This window comes from Populus euphratica, unplaced genomic scaffold, assembly GCF_000495115.2.
Source record: "Populus euphratica unplaced genomic scaffold, PopEup_1.0 scaffold1671.1, whole genome shotgun sequence".
Taxonomy (NCBI): Eukaryota; Viridiplantae; Streptophyta; class Magnoliopsida; order Malpighiales; family Salicaceae; genus Populus; species Populus euphratica.
In genome coordinates, this window is record NW_011501525.1 from 20,930 (window position 1) to 39,955 (window position 19,026).

The following is a 19,026-nucleotide window of genomic DNA, read 5'->3' on the forward strand; positions in this document are numbered from 1 at the left end:
CTCACTTATCATGTTTAGCTGCTCATATCTCACTTTAACCCATTCAGCTTCTTCTAGTTCAGATTCTATTAGTACTCTCAAAGATGGAATTTCTACTTCCAAAGGCATCACCGCCTCCATCCCAAATACTAGTGAATAAGGTGTAGCTCCAGTAGACGTTTTTACTGCTGTGCGATATGCATGTAGAGCAAAGGGAAGCATCTTATGCCAATCCTTGTAATTAACTACCATCTTCTGGATAATCTTCTTGATATTCTTGTTTGCAGCTTCGACAGCACCATTCATCTTTGGTCTGTAGGGAGATGAGTTTGAATGTTTAATTTTCCACTTCATGCACAATTCTGTGATCATTTTTCCATTAAAATTCTGGGCATTATCGGTCACTATCTTCTCAGGTGAACCATATCGACAGATCAAATCTTTCTCAATAAAACTCTTGACCACCTTTTGAGTTACATGGGCATAAGAGCTGGCCTCCACCCACTTTGTGAAGTAATCAATGGCTACTAAGATAAATTAATGCTTATTGCTGGCTTTTGGGTTGATTGGCCCAATCACATCTATTCCCCACATTGCAAATGGCCATGGTGATGTCATATTAAATAGAGGAGCTGGAGGTGCATTTATCTTATCACTATACACTTGACATTTATGACATTTCCTGACATAATTGATGCAATCTTTCTCCATGGTCATCCAGAAATACCCAGATCGTTGTAATTGTCTAGCCATCATATGCCCACTTGCATGAGTTGCACAAATTCCTTCATGAATTTCTTGCAATGCTACCTTAGCTTCGATTTCATCTAGACATCTCAGTAAAGTCCCATTGAATGACCTTTTGTATAGAATTTCTCCATCCAGGTAAAATTCCAGAGCTAACCTTCTCAAGGTCTTCATATCTGCTTTGGATGCCCCCAAGGGATACTCTTGATATTGGATAAACTGCTTGATGTCATAAAACCATGGGTTCCCATCTATTTCTCCTTCAACTGAACAACAATGAGCTGGAAAATTTCTAATCTCAATGCAGATTGGTTGTAATCTTACTCCGTAATCAGTTTTGGCCATAGAAGCTAAGGTTGCCAAAGCATCAGCAAACTGGTTTTTGTCTCTTCCCATGTGGGTAAAATCTATCTCATCAAAGCCCTCAGTCAGTTTCGAGAGATATTGTTGATATGGTATCAATTTTTCCTCCTTGGTCTGCCATTCGCCTTTCACTTGACAGATTATTAACATTGAATCCCCATAGACATCAAGCTTCTTTATTTTCATCTCCAAAGCAGCTTCTAATCCAAGGATACAAGCCTCATATTCAGCAGTATTGTTAGTGCATTCAAATTATAGTTTGACTGAGACGGGATATTGCTTCTTGTCAGGTGAGATTATCACAGCGCCTGCTCCATTACCAGAAACATTCACTGCCCCATCAAAATACATGATCCACCGATCATTCTTTTCTTTGTCCTCTTCTACTATCAACACATCCTCATCCGGGAAGTCAAATTTCAAAGGCTCATAGTCATTGATAGCATTATCTGCTAGATGATCAGCAATTACACTTCCTTTTACAGATTTTCTTGTCTTGTATACAATGTCATACTCAGCCAACATCACTTGCCATCTTGTTATTCGGCTTGACAAGTAGGGTTTCTCAAAGATGTATTTAAGAGGATCTATTTTTGAGATCAACCAGGTGGTATAATACAACATATATTATCGAAGACGCTTCGTACTCCATACAAGAGCACAACATAGCTTCTCAGTCACAGTATATCTGGATTCACAATCTGTAAACTTCTTACTCAGATAATAGATAGCTTGCTCCTTTCTTCCAGACTCATCATGTTGTCCCAACACACAACCCCTTGCTACCTCAGTTACTGTCAAATACAAGATCAAAGGTCTTCCAGGCACAGGGGGCACGAGTAAAGGTGGATTCTGTAAGTATTGCTTTATTTTATCAAAAGCCTCTTGACAATCTTTGTCCCATATACCAGGGTTCTTTTTCCGAAGTAATCGAAAAATTGGCTCACATGTTGTTGTTAATTGAGATATGAATCGAGCAATGTAATTCAAACGTCCTAAGAAACCTCTTACTTCTTTCTCAGTCTTAGGAACTGTCATCGCCTGAATTGCTTTCACTTTATCAGGATCGACCTCTATTCCTTTATTGCTTATCACAAATCCTAGCAACTTTCCAGACTTTACCCCAAACGAGCATTTTGAAGGATTCAGCTTCAACTGATACTTTCTTAGTCTTTCAAATAATTTTCTTAGAACCTGAACATGATCTTCTTCATTCTTAGACTTGGCAATCATATCATCCACATACACTTCAATCTCTTTATGCATCATATCATGGAAAAGTGTCACCATTGCCCTTTGATACGTGGCTCCAGCATTCTTTAACCCAAATGGCATCACTTTGTAGCAGAATGTTCCCCATGGTGTGATAAAAATGGTCTTCTCTTTATCCTCTTCAGCCATTTTAATCTGGTTATAACCAGAAAATCCATCCATAAAGGAGTAAGTTGAACTCCTAGCAGCATTGTCTACCAAGACATCTATATGAGGCAAAGGAAAATCATCCTTCGGACTGGCTTTGTTTAGATCCCTGAAATCTACACATACTCTGATTTTGTTATCTTTTTTTGGTACCACCACTATATTAGATACCCATTGAGGGTATTTAATAACTTCTAGAAAACCGGCATCCCACTGCTTCTCTATCTCTGTCTTGACTTTGAGCACAATATCTGGGCGAGTTCTTCTTAATTTCTGCTTAACAGGTTTACATCCTTCTATCAAAGGTAATCTGTGTACTACAATATCAATGTCTAAACCAGGCATATCTGTATAAGACCAGGCAAACACATCGATATACTCTTGTAGTAATGAGGTTAAACTGCATCTTTCTTCTGTAGTGATTAGAGTTCCAATCTTTAACTCTCTTTTATCTTGCTCGGTGCCTACATTTATCACCTCTAGTTCTTCCTTCGCAGGTTTCCAAGCATGCTCTGACTGTTCTACCCGTCTAGCAAACTCTTCATCCCATTCCTCTTCATCCATTGCAATCTCATCCTTATCAAAGTTTGGCCATTCATTTTCAATGCAATATGTTTGTGGATTTATGGAGGATTCACTTTCAGAATTCTTCTTGAAAACAATTGGGGCTCCTTCAATCTCCCAATTCTGGAATACTTCTTCAACTGAAAGCTTTTACACAAAGGCATTGGTTGGAGCTTCTTCTAGAGCATGGACAGTTAACTGTGGTAACAATTCATCTTCTTTTATTGTTCTTGGCTCATCATCATAGTTCCAGCCTTTCTCTTCACCTTCCTCTACATTATTGATATCCATGATAGCAGGTTCTTGTCCCAAGACTTCCATCATGTTCACCCCTCCACTACTTGTAGCATGATTGGGTAAAGGGTTGGAATTCACATTTGGTGCATCTTCGAAAGTTATCCATCCAGCTTTTATCAATTGCAGAAGCTTGTTTTTGAATGCATTGCAGCTTTCAATGTTATGCCCAGCAATGCCAGCATGATACTCACATGTCATATCAGGCTTATACCAATTTGGGTATGGAGGTTGTAGTGGGGTTAAGGGAACAGGGGCCACTTGCCCAATACTCAACAACTTCGAATACATTTCTCCCAAGGGAAGTGGTAATGGTGGCAACCGTTCTTGGGTTCTTTGAAAATTCCTTCTTGGAGGATTAACAATTTGGTTACTTTGTTGGTTATTTGGTTGACTTTGTTGGTTGGTAGGGCAAGGTTTAGTGAAGTTTACATTTGCAACTTGTTGGGTAGGTATTTGGAAGTTATAATGATGGTAATTTTTCTTATTACCCCTGTACCCTCCTTCCACATTGTTTACCTCAGACTCCTTCTTTTTCCCGATAAAGCCTTTCTTCTCAGTAGGCTCTAACATTCTCCCCATTCTTATTGCTTGTTCTATCCTCTCAGCAATAGTTACAGCATCATAAAAGTGCTGAGCTGAACTACCCACTAGGTGTTCAAAGTAAGGAGATTTAAAAGTGTTGGTAAACAGAGTGACCATTTCTTTTTCTAACAAAGAGGGTTGCACATGGGATGCTTTTTCACGCCATCTCAAAGCGTATTCTCTTACAGTCTCTTTGGTGCCCTTCTCCATGACTAACAAGCTTGACCTGTCCGGGACTACCTCCATGTTGAACTTGTACTGCTCCATAAAAGCTTTGACCAAATCTTTCCACTTTCTGATCTTTGTATTATCTAGTCTTGTATATCAGCTTAGTGCTGATCTAGAAAGACTGTCTTGAAAGAAATGGATGAGAAGTTTCTCATCATTCACCACTTCTGCCATCTTATTACAATAAGATTTAAGATGAGTGAGTGGGCATTCAGTTCCCGTATACTTGATAAATTCTAGTACCCTAAATTCTTTGGGTACAGCTACATTTGGGACTAAACACATCTCTGCAGCATGAACGGGATCATATAAGTCTGCCCCTTCGACTGCTCTCAATCTTTCTTCTAGAGCGGTCAATTTGTCATAATCAACAGGTTTAGAGTATCTCATCCTATGTGAGTCATCAGTTGTCAAGTTTATGATCGGCACTTGTGCTGGTGGAACATTGGCAGTGAACTGCTGTTCAGATGAAGAAGGATTTGCTCCTAGATTTTGAGAAGTGAATACGAAAGGAGCTACTGGCGTAGATGCAGATGGAGTTGCAACTGCTGGCTGAGTAGAGGTATCCTCTCCAGACTTGGATGCCAGGGCCTGCTCGAGTAGACTTGTAAGTCTTGCGATATCATTTTTCATGCTCTCCAACTCCTTTGATAGTGAGCCTCTAGATGTGCTCTTTCTTCGTTCTCCATTATCTTTTTTCTTAGACGAGTGTAATGAATTTTATGGCCTTTTGGGGGACCTATATTTCAGCCTGAATGAATGCAATAAAAATGAATGAAATGTGCAAATGGATGCAAAATGCCATATGGATGATGCATGCTTGTTATTTGTTTCAGGCTTTCTTTTAACTTATAATGAGGAATAGACCAAATTAGATTCTCTTAAGAAAGTTCTCACTGAGGACTCCAAACCTACAGGAACTTGAACTGATTGAAGGAAGAAATTTGTTGCCTTAATTTTGATCTGGTCAAAAATTCCTCAATAAATTTGGTTTTTTTTTTTCATCTCACACTTCCTATAAGGATCGGTGGAGATATAATGAGAATATGGAATGTATATGAAAATGTATGTTAATGCATTGACATTTATTTGTGTCTTATATCCTACTTGATAGGATTTAACTCATAAGGTTTGGTTTAGTTTATTCTATCCTTAAAGAAATTATTTGGTTCTTAGATTGCCCGAATTACTTGTGAAGTAATCGACCTCTTAACCTTATGCAACATGAGTATGAGATAAAATTCCACAATACCCGTTGCATAGGGTGAGTTACAATCCAAGCGAAAGTCCAAATGAGCATCAGTGGACATAAGTCACACTTGCCACTTGAATCTTTCTTTTCTAATCTTAAAAAGGACAGCTCGGGTCCAGAGCTTTTATGGGTTCATCATGAAGTGTGTGAATACACAAATAAATATCATGCCAGCATATGGCCAATATGAAAAATTGAAAAGAATTACAGTAATAAATAATGTAAATAAAATAAATGCCAAAAATAAATAGCATATAAGAAAAATCATATGAAAAGCAAACACAAGCAGTTGGTTCAACCCTACGTCCCCAGTGGAGTCGCCATTCTGTCGCTACTCGACGTCGGGCGACGGCTCCACTCCTTCTTTTTTTTTTAAACAAAAGGAATTTAATTTTTTATTTGATTGGGGGAAATAAAGATTTTATTGGAGTCGCCATCTAGTAATTTGAGGGAACTAGAAATCCAAAATTAGACACTGGTCCCAGAGATTCGGGTACTGGGTTAGTTATGATTAAGGGAAGGTAGACACCACCCTTAAAACATCCTTTCAGAGAAAGGTTACCTTTAACTTGTGTGTTTTTCTTATTTTTGATTCAAATGCTATTATATTTTTGAGCATATTTGTAAAATTTTTAACATGGTTAACGTCGGTCCCTAAAAATAGGAGACGCGTTAAAAATGACATCAGTCCCTAAAATTAGGAGATTTTGTCTAAAATATCGACGTTTATCCCTAAAAAGGAGAGTTACGTCTAATTTACCAAATAAATAATAATGGACATAATCCATATTTGGTATTTAATTTTTTTGACATCGGTCCTTTTCTATAAATAAAAGAGACGTGTCGAGAAAATTTATTTTATAAAATAAAAATTATTTTGATATCATTCACAAATAGATATATCAATTCTTGAAAATTGGGTTTTTGACCTATGAACAGTGATATGATAAAATGAGTGTTAAACCCGCGTTATTATTTATTTTGGTTTTCTTTTGTTTTTTTTTTTATGCAAGAATTTACAAGTATTTATATATAAAAATATCAAAAAATACAATAAAATATCATAAAAATTACCTGAGCACCCCTGTATAGGCAAAAGACTGAAATACCCTCGGATTTATCGAAATTTTACGAAAATGCCACTGGACCCGCGGTTACTGTTCACGCTCGGGTACTGTTAACGGGCGAAATTTTCCGGCGAGTTTCCGGCAAAAGATAGTCGATTCTGGTAGATCTGAGGACGAGGATTCTGATGGTGGTGGTCTCGTTGTCCGTTGATGGCTGAGGAGGGTGAATCGACAACTTGAAGGTCGATTGGTCGATGTCGGTCGCGGCCTTTTTCCGGACAAATTAGCCGGTGAAAAAGTGTGAAACGGCCGGCGTTCTGCTCAGGGGGAGGCTATGCACAATTCTGCGGTGGTTGCACGGCTTGAGACGGCCGGAAATGGGAGATCCGTGGAGAGAAAGAGAATCGCCGGCGAGAGGAGAGAGAAGCTCTGGGTTTTGATCTGGTGTGGACGAGTGTATGGTGCACTCCTGCGTCTGAAGGCGGTGAACCGCTGGATCTTCGATGAACAGATCTTGCGGCTGTGATTCGTTTGATCTCCAAGTTGATCGGACGGTCAGGATTGAATGGTCGAAGATCTGGTGTGGCGCGGTGTACCGAGTGCTCGGTATACCTGCTGACGTGGCGCAACCAGATCAAAGGGCAGATTATTTGAACGGCTGAAATTAATTTGGGTTTTAATCTGGTGTGGTAAAGTCTATTATATCCTAAGAAATCAAAGGCTCAGATCTAAACACTATTAGATCTAACGGTTGGGATATTTTTGGTATTTTTTAATTTATTAAAAAAAAATTAATATCTTACTAGGATGCAGAAAAATATAAGAAAAATGAATAGTACTTAAATAGTAACCCAAATAGTAATACGTGAATCTGAGAATTCTATAGAATTGAGAATGCAGAATGAATTTTTTAATCCTTTTTTTTTCTCCTTCTGCTGTCTTGAATTCATTGGCTATTTATAGCCAATGAATTCAGACAATAATTCACGGATGAATTGTTAGCAATTCACGGATTCAAACTTCCACCGATTACTATTTGTCTTATTATATATAATAATATTAAATATTAAATAATAATACTAAATAATAATAATAATATTTATTTACAGGGGTAAAAATTAAAAATTCAAATCAGTATTATAAAAAGTTTTTCATCCGCTAAAAATTAATTTTAAATTATAAAAAAAACTTTTTTATACGGGTATCAACTCGGTGGACCGGGTTTTTTGACCCAAAAATACCAGTTTTGACAAAAATAGTCCGAAACTCATTTTTTATCGCGGTTGGCATGGTGGGACCCGTATTGACCCGGTGGACTCGGTTTTGACCGAAAATGATAGTTTTGACCCGAAACAGCCCGAAACTCATTTTTCACCCCGGTCTACATGGTGGGACCCGTATTGACCCGGTGGACTCGGTTTTGACCGAAAATGATAGTTTTGACCCGAAACAGCCCGAAACTCATTTTTCACCCCGGTCGACATGGTGGGACCCGTATTGACCCGGTGGACTCGGTTTTGACCGAAAATGACGGTTTTGACCCGAAACAGCCCGAAACTCATTTTTCACCCCGGTCTACATGGTGGGACCCGTATTGACCCGGTGGACTCGGTTTTGACCGAAAATGACGGTTTTGACCCGAAACAGCTCGAAACTCATTTTTCATTGTGGTCGACATGGTGGGACCCGTATTGACCCGACGGACTCGGTTTTGATAGAAAATGACGGTTTTGACCCGAAACGTCCTGAAACTCATTTTTCATCCCGGTCGACATCGTTTAACCCGTATTGACCTGGTGGACTCGGTTTTGACAGAAAATGACGGTTGACTCGAGAAAATATATTTTAAACTCTTTTTTTTTATTTATTATATTTTTTTGTCATGAATAATAAGATAAAATAACATTCCTAAAAAATTTTAGTGAATCCAAAATTGGGTTACAACAGTTGCCCCCTCTTTACAATGCTTACGGTGCAAAGACATTAAAAAAAATCATTTTCTTTTGACTTTGCATAGGAAGTATTGTAAAGAAAAATGCTGGAGATGTTGAAAAACACATATATTTTCAGTTGGTCTAATTCTTATGGGCGACCTACCCAAGTGAAAAACATGAAAATGTTTTCAATCTTGATTTTATAAAATACTTGAAAGTGATTTCAACAATGGTTTAGTGAAATACATGAAAGTGATTTCAACAATGGTTTGGTGAAATACATGAAAGTGATTTCAGATTGTTTTACATGAAAGTAATTTCATCCTTGATTTTGTGAAATACATGGAAGTGATTTCAATAATGGTTTTCTGAAATACATGAAAGTGATTTCATATTGATTTTGTGAAATACATGAAAGTGATTTCAACAATGGTTTTCTGAAATACATGAAAGTGATTTCAGATTGATTTTGTGAAATACATGGAAGTGATTTCATCAATGGTTTTGTGAAATACATGAAAGTGATTTCAACAATGGTTTTCTGAAATACATGAAAGTGATTTCAGATTGATTTTATGAAATACATGAAAGTAATTTCACTATGATTTTCAAAGTTAATGAAAACTTCTAAAGGAAATCATATTTGTATGACTCAGATCCGATTTGTAAAAATTGATCTCAAAGATGATGAAAGCTTCTCACGAAAGTCTTATATCTACGGTTGAGATCTGATTTGTGAATCAATCTTAGAGATGATGAAAGCTTCTCACGAAAGTCTTATATCTACGGCTGAGATCTGATTTGCAATCTATTTCAGAGATAATGAAAGCTTCTCATGAAAGTCTTATATCTACGGCTGAGATCTGATTTGCAATCAATTTCAGAGATAATGAAAGCTTCTCATGAAAGTCTTACGTCCATGGTTGAGATTTGATCATCTGTTCAGAGTAATAGTAAGAGTAGAATCCTTATAAATTACGCAGTTTTTGGTGACAAACATCATCAACTTCTTGTATTTCAAGCCTTTCAAAGTTCCCAACTCTTGAAGCTTTAATCATGTCTTCCTCTTCTTCCAATGTTAACCCAAATCTTGTTCCTGCAGTAGAGCCTATAGTTTGGCGTACTACTTTTGAAGTGAATGGTCATCCAGTTACAATAGAAGATACTGTAATGGACAATGAAGATACTGCTGTAGCCGTGGCTAGAGACATGGTCCTTCCCCGTGATGAAACCATGCTGGCAGCTAGGAGCGATATTGAAGCAGTGAATCAGTCACTTGCTCTCAGTATCAGAGCTAATTCATCTCTGGTGAACGTTGCAGAGCGTCTTCATGCTAGAAGACTTGAGCTGAATACTCAGGTTCTTGATCTCCATCATCTGATTGAGAATTTAAGGAATAGACTCCGTGATGAAAGACGTCAGAGAAATGACTTGGAGAGGAGGAACCAAGAGCTGAATACACGTGTCGACTTTTGGAAGGACTATGTTAACACACGACACCTCGAGTTTGAGGAAGAGATGGAGAATATGCGTAAACAATTTGAAGAACTTCGAGGCTTAATTAATGATCAAGAGGACAATATCCCTGATCGTCCTCGCACTGTTTAATATTTGTACTTTTAAACCTTTTGTCATGAATAAAAATCCATCTTTCTTGTCTTCATTTATGAATTTTGCTTTCATGAAATTGTCATATTTGATGTGATTAAAATGACTTCATTTCGTCTGAATCCCGTTGGGAATTTTGTTTCAAGAAATATCTACAAGACAAATATGCAATGTTTGTGAAGTTAGATGATATGAGATGCATCTTACCTTTTTGAAATATAGATCCCCCATTCATCTTGTCTGGCGATCTTCAATGTTAGCAAGCTCTTTTGATTCACGCGTCTTTTAAATCTACTCAAGCTGACCCATGCTGTTGAGTTCTCCAAGATAAATGTTATTTGAGTTTCCCAATAGTCACTGCCTCTTTATCCATTAGATACTTCATTGTGAGCATTAGCTTCTCTCTGGTCTGGCATCATGTTGTTGGTGACATTTCCGTTGTTGAGGATTTTTAACCAATTCATATGGTCAATATATGAGGATTATCCCACTTCACCTAGGATTTCCATATCCGAAGATGTATCAGTTATCATATTGTCTAACTGATCATATTACGAGAAGCAAAAATCTCATTTCATAGAAACTGCATAATCATGCTATTTCAATCCCACTCTGGAAGAAATCTACAGTTTTATCATGTGTATCTCTCACTAGGGAAGCAAATTTCTTTGTGCCATTAGGAATCTAGTGACTGCTTCTCTGCCTCTGGAAGATTTCTTGTGATTGCTTCTCTACCCTTGGAAGAAGTAACTGTCTCTTTTCATTTCTTTATTTGCTCTTGTTGTCGTTAGAATCTCTGATTTTCTAACACTGCCTCTTGGTGTCTCATATATCTGTCTTCTTAACATAGAAAACCATTTTTTCAAAAATGATTTTTCAAAAGATCTCTTTTGTTTTTGAAAACTGAAACTCTCAATGTCTGTTTATAACAATGTTCAAGCAACTCTAAGGATTTGTATTAAATCTCTTATTAAAAGTAATCTCAAATAAAGGTAAGTGATGAGATGACCTTCTGTTTTGGTTTTCAATGTGTTCAAGCAATCTTGAATGTATTTTGAGGGAAAAGAAACAATTGCCCTTTATTTTTAGAAACAGTCCTTTTATCAGCATGAATAATAATGAGTAATTATTTGCTACATCATGACTCTTTATGAAAAAGTCTCTTATATTTTAGGAACGCTGTTTATTAATTCAGGTTGCTTCCTTGATTAGAAAGGACTTTAAAGGCATGTAATGTGTTTATGGCTCAAGGCTGTAAAAGAAAGAGGATTTCATAAGCTCAAAGAAAGTGTTTAAGGGTTTGAAAACTATAGATCACTGTTATCTTATTTTCATCTTTTCTTTTGCTATCTTGACAACAAAATGATACTAAATATTCCAAATTAGGAATTTTTTTCTATTTGTTGGGAATTCTCTCAATTATTTGGAATTTTTTTATTTGAATTCCTTGTTGTCAGACTTCATAAGCTCACATGTCTTCAAGATGATTTCCATGATCATTTCTTTCGTTTTGCCCCCAGTGTAGGGTGTGATCTTAGTTAAGGTTCTTATGAAAAAACTTTAAATAGACTTGGCTCAAATTGGGACTGCAAAGGATAATTTTAAAAGAAAGTGAAAGGAATACCCCTAAAATATTTTACTTTAGATAACTTGTATTATTGGTCTATATATAATATTCATAACTCTAACCTTACTAAATATTACACTAGAAACAATACTTTAAATATTGGTATTAGTGAGTATTGCACCAAAAAGATCTAATATTCATGGCTTTAATATTAATGAACATTAAGCTGAAAATAATACTCGGAATTCTAACATTGCTTAGTACTCGGAAAATCCTATTAATTTTTTTATTTTGGTATTAATAAGTATTGTACTAAAAATAATATTTTCAATCATATAAAATAAAATTCTCCCGAATACACATGTAATAATTGCCTAAAAACTTAAATAAAATAACAATTATTGTCATCATGCCTATTCACGTGTTGCTCTTTCTTTTAAATGCAGTGTTAATCACGATAATAGAAGAAGAAAAGAAAACCAGTATCATCATAGTTGTTAAACATGTCTAGTATTACGTGATTTTTTTTTTAAATGACATGATGAATAATATTTATAATTTATTAATAATTTTACTGATGGATTTTACTTTCAGAATTTATTTCATTGATAATTTTATTAATAAAATCATTACATCATTGTTTTTTTTATTTTATTTTAATTATTTTATTTTTCATTATAATTTCCTCAAGAATATATTTTTTTTGGTAAAATCCGTCGATAATACCAACAAAAATATTATCTTGATTTTTCTATTTATATTTATCGATTTTATGGCGATGAAGTTTGCTTAACCTCCTAATTAAGAATGGTGCCTCCCCGGGTTAGGCTAGAGTTTTATAAAAGGGAAGCAGACAGAAGGAAATGAGCCATCGTCTCAAGCTGCTGCAATTTGTCGACTGCCATGGAAGCATTTACATATAAACAAATAAAGTGATGTGTTCAGGCATCAATTTCTAAAGGGAACTTGAGTGGGTGGGCTTATTGGAGGCATGAGATATTCTCAAATCTTGTGTGTTTCCGCCTACCGTCCTCTGATAGCTATTATTTAATGCACATGAATAGTACTAGGCAATAAAAAAATATAGATTCGTATTGCAATTATATCATTTCTAAATATAATATTAAAGAACATTTCTTAGTTGCCTTTTTTCAGAACTTTCTTCGAGTGGAGGCTGTTGCAAAAGCTACCGAACCTTACCTGTTGATTTCTTGTGCTTTATATTCTAATCGCATTTGAGAAAGACAGAGCATTGCTTGCTTCCTTGAGTGTGCTCTTTCTGGACTTCTGGCTCTTTTTAGTGCTCTCTTCATTTTGATTTTCTTTCGTTCTTCTCTACCAGAACCAGCCAAACTCCCTCCCCCATTTTCGTTATATAGACGTAGAGAACTACTTTTGGATTCTTCATTTTCTTTTACTGGCTTAAAGCAACCCTTTTCTGCCTCAAATATTATCGGTTTCTTGATCTTTTTGGCCTAATGGGGCGTGCTGGGATCTTAACAAATTCCACAATGGTTTGTGCTCCATTGATGGCTCGATCTGTTGAGCAAATGGTGATTGACATGCAGAGTGCAGAGGCACAGGGTGCTGATGCTGTGGAGGTCAGGCTGGACTACATCAACAGCTTCCAGCCTAGCCAAGATCTGGAAACTATCATCAGAAACAAGCCATTGCCCCGTCATCATTGTGCACAGGTTCTATTCTATTCGGTGCTTGAATACTTTTTTTTTTTTTAGTTTTTGAATTATCATTAATTACATCATATAAACCAAGGTCCGCACAAAGAAATTGAAAATAACAGATAGGATGGAGAAGGCTTGGAATGGAATATGCCTCTCTCTTCCTTTATTAGATTTTCCTCCTCCTTTTTAACTGGTAGCCTTTTTCTAGTTAGGGAGTTAATTTATCGATGGTAATTTATTTGTTCTTCTTGTTTCAGGAATTTTGTATTTAATCATTCTATTTTTAAATTCATCTTTAACTTATTTTTTTCCCGTCCATTTCTTGTTATTTCTCAATTTGTTTTATTTTTTATTAAAAAATAGTAAAATGAAGTAGATAATAGGGAGATATTGATGAGCAAAAGAGAGTGTTTTTCGAAACAAAATACTACTAATTTATGTATGGTTTAGAAGTTTTTTATACTTTAGGGAATAATTAATTTGTTTTAATAAACTATTGTGGATAAGATAAAATTAAATCTTTGGTTATTAAATGAGGCTTGACTCAATTGTTTGTTCTCTTTGTTGGGTGTCAAAAAATCAATTCAAAACTAATTTAATTTGAGGTACTTGATATAATATATCATATATCATTTGATCAAAATCCGTCTTAATATTTTATTTTTCTTATAAAAATCTATTGTTTTTATTAATCCATGTCAATTTAAATTAATTCGGTTAATTCATAATCCAATCTTTTGATTATGTATTTTTTTAATTACTATGATCAAAAATTTAAAACTTTGCATGACTTTGAGAATATGTTGGTAAGTGTGGTAGTTTATATTTTTAAGTGTTTTTAAAAAATATTTTTTTAATGATTTTAATATGTTAATATAAAAAATAAAAAAAATTATTTTAATAAAATTTTAAAAAAATACTTTTAAAAAAATTAATAACTTACCTTCTCATATTTATGAGGCATATGGGCGTGCTTCTTAATGGGACCGATATGCTTGGGTTTGTGCTTGGTGGGTTTGTCACAATTTAAGGTGTATTTACTTTTTTAAAAGTAATTTTTAAAAAATTATTTTTTAAATTTTTTTGTATTTGTTTATTATTAAAAAATTTAATCAATAAAAAACATTTTTAATAAAAAAAAATTAATTTGATTTTCAGAAAAGTATTTTCTTTTTATTTTAAGTGAAAAATACTTTTCAAAAATTATAAAAAATTTAGAAATGTCATATTATTTGTTGATTATATCAAATTTTTAATTGCTCTATATATTTTGTTTTGAATATTTATTTTTCAATTTTATCCCTTAAAATTTAATTTTTATATTAATTTTAGTCCTCATTTTTATTTTGCTTTTCCCTTATCATTTTTAATTAAATTTTTTTATCAATCAAATTTGGTCTTTATTATTTTAATTGTTACTTATTTTATTTGAAATAATTTATGAAATATTAATTATTATTATTTTAATTTCTTCATCTTTCAAATTTTTTATTTTTTAGATTCTCTATTAATTTGATTATTATTTATTTTATTTGAGATAATTTATGAAATTATTTTTTTTTCAATTTCATTATCATTCAATTTTTAATTTGTAAGATTTGTTTCTCATTATTTTAATAAACTTAAAAAAATAAAACATTAATAAGTTAGTTTCCACCTTATTTTCTATAACATAAATAAATATTGAAAAGTTTTTTCTAATTTATTTTTCATTATATTATCAAATATCGAAAAATAATTCACTTTTTTAAAATTTATTTTTTTAAAAAAAATACTTTTCAGCGAACAAACAAGCATTAGGCTCTTTCATTTTCTTCCTCCTTTGTCTTGTCTTTATGGAAAGAAAAAAAAAATCATAGTTAAAATGTTAAAACACAAAACAGAGAGAACAAAATTTGAGTTGTGTTGGCCCCAAGCTAAACTTTCGTATCAGTACATTAGATTCATCACTGATAAAAATTGTCGAGGTCCAAGTGAAGGTTTCATGGACTAGATGTTCCTGTTAACAAATAATAAGGAAGGATCATATTTTGATGATGAGGTGTGTGGTTGTAATCATATTTGCAAACTAGAATTTAAAGAAACAAATAAAGATGTAGAATTCTTTAATAAAATAATTTATGTTTTAGAACTTTCAGCATGTCAAGCACTTCAAACACTAACAAGACAGTCAACTTAGAAGGCATGCGTGCATGTTACTAAGCACAAAATCTTCAATCACTTCCATGCTAATTATATCATTATTGTACCAGGCCGAGGTGGGAAGGTGGTCAGTATGAAGGGGATGAGCACACAAGGTTGGAAGCACTTCGTTTAGCACATGACCTGGGAGCTGATTATATTGATGTTGAGCTCAAGGTAGTTTATGAAGTTCTTTTGAGGATTGAAGCAGGTAGAAAATCGGCAAAACGTGTGAAGTTTTATCAGAAAAGTTGAAATGTTTGAATTTAGTGATCATGTTGATTTTTTCTGCCTGTAACTTGCACAGGGAACAATGTGAGAGAAGTTGATGATCGATTATATCACCGTTCGATATAAACAATTAACATTGTGTGAAGTCCTAACACAGTTAGAATTGTATGCTATTCTCTCTCAGGTTGCATCTGATCTGGTACGGGAAGTGAAAAACAAGCATCAGACTGGTGGCAAAGTCATTGTATCATCTTATTTGAGTGGCGCGACCCCTTCAAAAGAAGATCTCGGCCATCTTGTTGCAAGCATGCAAGCTACCAAAGCAGATATCATTAAAGTCGTTTCTAATGCAAATGATATTACAGAATTGGAAAGGATTTTTCATTTGCTTTCACATAGTGAGGTATGATACATCATGGTAAAACTTTATGCCTTTAAGGTGTATAGAAATGGAAAGATGTTTGGACTGTATGAAATTAAAGAATCTAGATGCGGCATGCATCACTCGATAGTTTATGAATAAAAGGAGAACATGCATCACTCATACAATGAAGTTCCTTACTACAGAAGTAGATTGGAAATCAGAAATGAAAGTGAAGATCTTCGAAACTTATGATTTTTTAGTTATATTTCAATTTCAAATGCAATTTGAAGATGTTTTCGTTGTCAAACAAGAACTATCAGATACAGTGATGGTCATGACTTTAGTTTCAAGATAAGATTCTTTGTATCAGACTTTCTGGCATGATACAATCTGGACTTTCTGTAAAGTGCAGGTGCCACCGGTTGCATACTCATTAGAAGAAAGAGGCCTCATAAGCCAGTTATTGTGTCCCAAATTCGGCAGTGCTTTAGTCTATGGAGCCATGGAAGGAAATTCAATTCCTGGTTTGCCTACTTTAGACAGCCTTAGAGAAGCCTATGCGAACTTTAATGGGATTTATGTGCCAATGTTTGTTGATGATCTCAAGGAGTTCTTTGACGTCTACACAAGCCCTGACTTTGCTGGTTATAGGTATGCCATGTGCAGTTTTATAGTCAATTTTGAAGTTATGCAAGCATCCATGTTTTCTAATATAAAATTTCGCTTCATTTGTAATCACTTGCGAAAAAACTTATTTTTCTCTCAGTGTAATGTCCAATTTGCATAAAATTGGAAGGGTTATGACAAGCATCGTGAAATGTCGTCTGCTTGTATGCTACATTCTGTTGTTGCGTATATGAAAGCTCTTAACAGGCCAGAGTATTTTCAGTTCTGGAAATCACATAATAATTGTTCTCTTGTCAATCGTCCTTCCTAATGCAATTTCTTCTTTTGGTCATTTTTGAACTCTAGTGTAGGGTTTCCATACAAAGAAGCTGTCGTGCAGTTCTGTGACGAAGTCCATCCACTGGCTAAGGTATTTTAGCTTCCATTTTACATCTTCGCAGAAACTTGATGTTCACTGACTGTCTTAGAAATATATCCTCTTGCTGATAGCAATGATCTATTGTAATTTTTCTTTGCTTGTCATTACAATCCTTGACTATAGACCTGATATATCGCAACGTAACCAACATGCTGTCCCTGTCAGTCTATAGATGCTGTTAATACCATCATAAGGTTACACACAGACTGTAAGGGTTCAATAGCTTCAATTGAGGATGCTTTGAAAGGTACTGACATCTTCTCCTCAACTCTGTATCTTTAGAATTCTGTACGTGTTTTGAAAGTGACTGTAAATACTTATTTAATCAAGTAGAGTTAGTGATGTATAGACATTGTTCATGTGGATATTACAGATCAAAGATACATCAATGGCGCATCTTTGAATTCTCCACTGGCTGGGAAACAGTTTGTGGTTGTTGGTGCTGGAGGCGCAGGGAGAGCAATTGCAGTTGGTGCTAAAAGTAGAGGAGCCCGTGTGATTATTTTCGACATTGATCTTGGTAAATACACTACTTTCTCTTCTTTGCCTTGAAGCAGCATTCTGATTAGTTACTTGTGAACTTGACAGATAAGAATTATAGAGCATCTAAAACCATCTTATCTCTTTATCGTGTTTTTCCAAAAAGAGAGGGCAAAGTCTCTTGCTCAGGTCGTTTCTGGTGAAGCTCAACATTTTGATAGTCTAGCACATTTCCAGCCTGAGAAGGGAGCAATCCTTGCCAATGCAACACCAATAGGAATGCATCCAAGTACAGACCGAATCCCGGTGGCCGAGGTTCGCCCTACTGCATAAAAAGAAACAGAATTTCATTTCGGTTCTCATTATTATAACCTTCTTTGTTTGTTGAAGGCAACCTTGGGGAACTACCAACTGGTATTCGATGCTGTTTATACACCAAGAAAAACCAGACTATTAGAAGATGCTGATGCTGCAGGAACCATTACAGTGAGCGGAGTTGAGATGTTCCTCAAACAGGCGATTGGACAGTTCAACCTCTTCACCGGCAGAGAAGGTATCTCATTTATATCTTCCAGAGGCCTACTGTCTCCTCCATTGAGGCCGGATAATAGTTCCTAGCAATGGAAATTTACACCTGATAAACCATCCAACTACTCTGATGCAATCTTGGATTTAAACATGATGCTCCTATATTCTAGTCAGACAAGCTTGAATCACGATCTTGTTTAATGCATTAAGGTGAACATGGTTTCTGTAGTTTCATCCAAGACTGAAATATTCTCTTTTTTTTGTGTCTGCTTGCAGCGCCGAAAGACTTCATGCTGGAGATTGTCTTAGCCAAATTCTGATTTATTGCATCATGCAAAGTATGCTGTAATGTGTGATAAAAATAAACTGTTATCTAATTTCAAATATTAATTCATAAATCAAAGTTGATGGATTGTTGAGACCAGTTTTGTCATCAATATATCCAGTGTTAGTGATGACTACAGCTCTATAATAAAGCTATGATTTATGAATGTAGATTATTGAAGTAATTCTTCTCTTATTGTTGAACTACAACTATGGGATGTTGCGAAAACTAGATTTGAAAAACGTTTTTGTAAAACTTGGAATCAAATGATCTAGAAAATTAAATTTCATGAAACTAGCAACAGCTTATGAGCTCAGTTAGTGTGGGGTGCAAGCTGGTGTAGCTGCAGTGCAGCCAGAGAGGTTGGCTCTAGCCCTTCTTGAATCTTGAAGATCTGCAGGGTCTTAAATCATGCCGGCCATCGTTATTGGTTTCGACTGGAATGGTTGCATAAGCTTCTGCAATATGCCCTAGAAAGCCCATGAAATCAATCAAGAACATAACCCTAAAGAATTGGATTGATATTAAGCACATGAAAACGATTGCTGGCAGGGAAACCAGTGTGCCTGATTATCTTGTGCCC

At 35.1% G+C, this 19,026-nt stretch overlaps 1 pseudogene; it reads left to right on the forward strand.

The window, feature by feature from the left end:
- Positions 1-12,752: 12,752 nt before the first annotated feature.
- Positions 12,753-18,627, forward strand: LOC105118000 (bifunctional 3-dehydroquinate dehydratase/shikimate dehydrogenase, chloroplastic-like; annotated as a pseudogene).
- Positions 18,628-19,026: the final 399 nt, after the last annotated feature.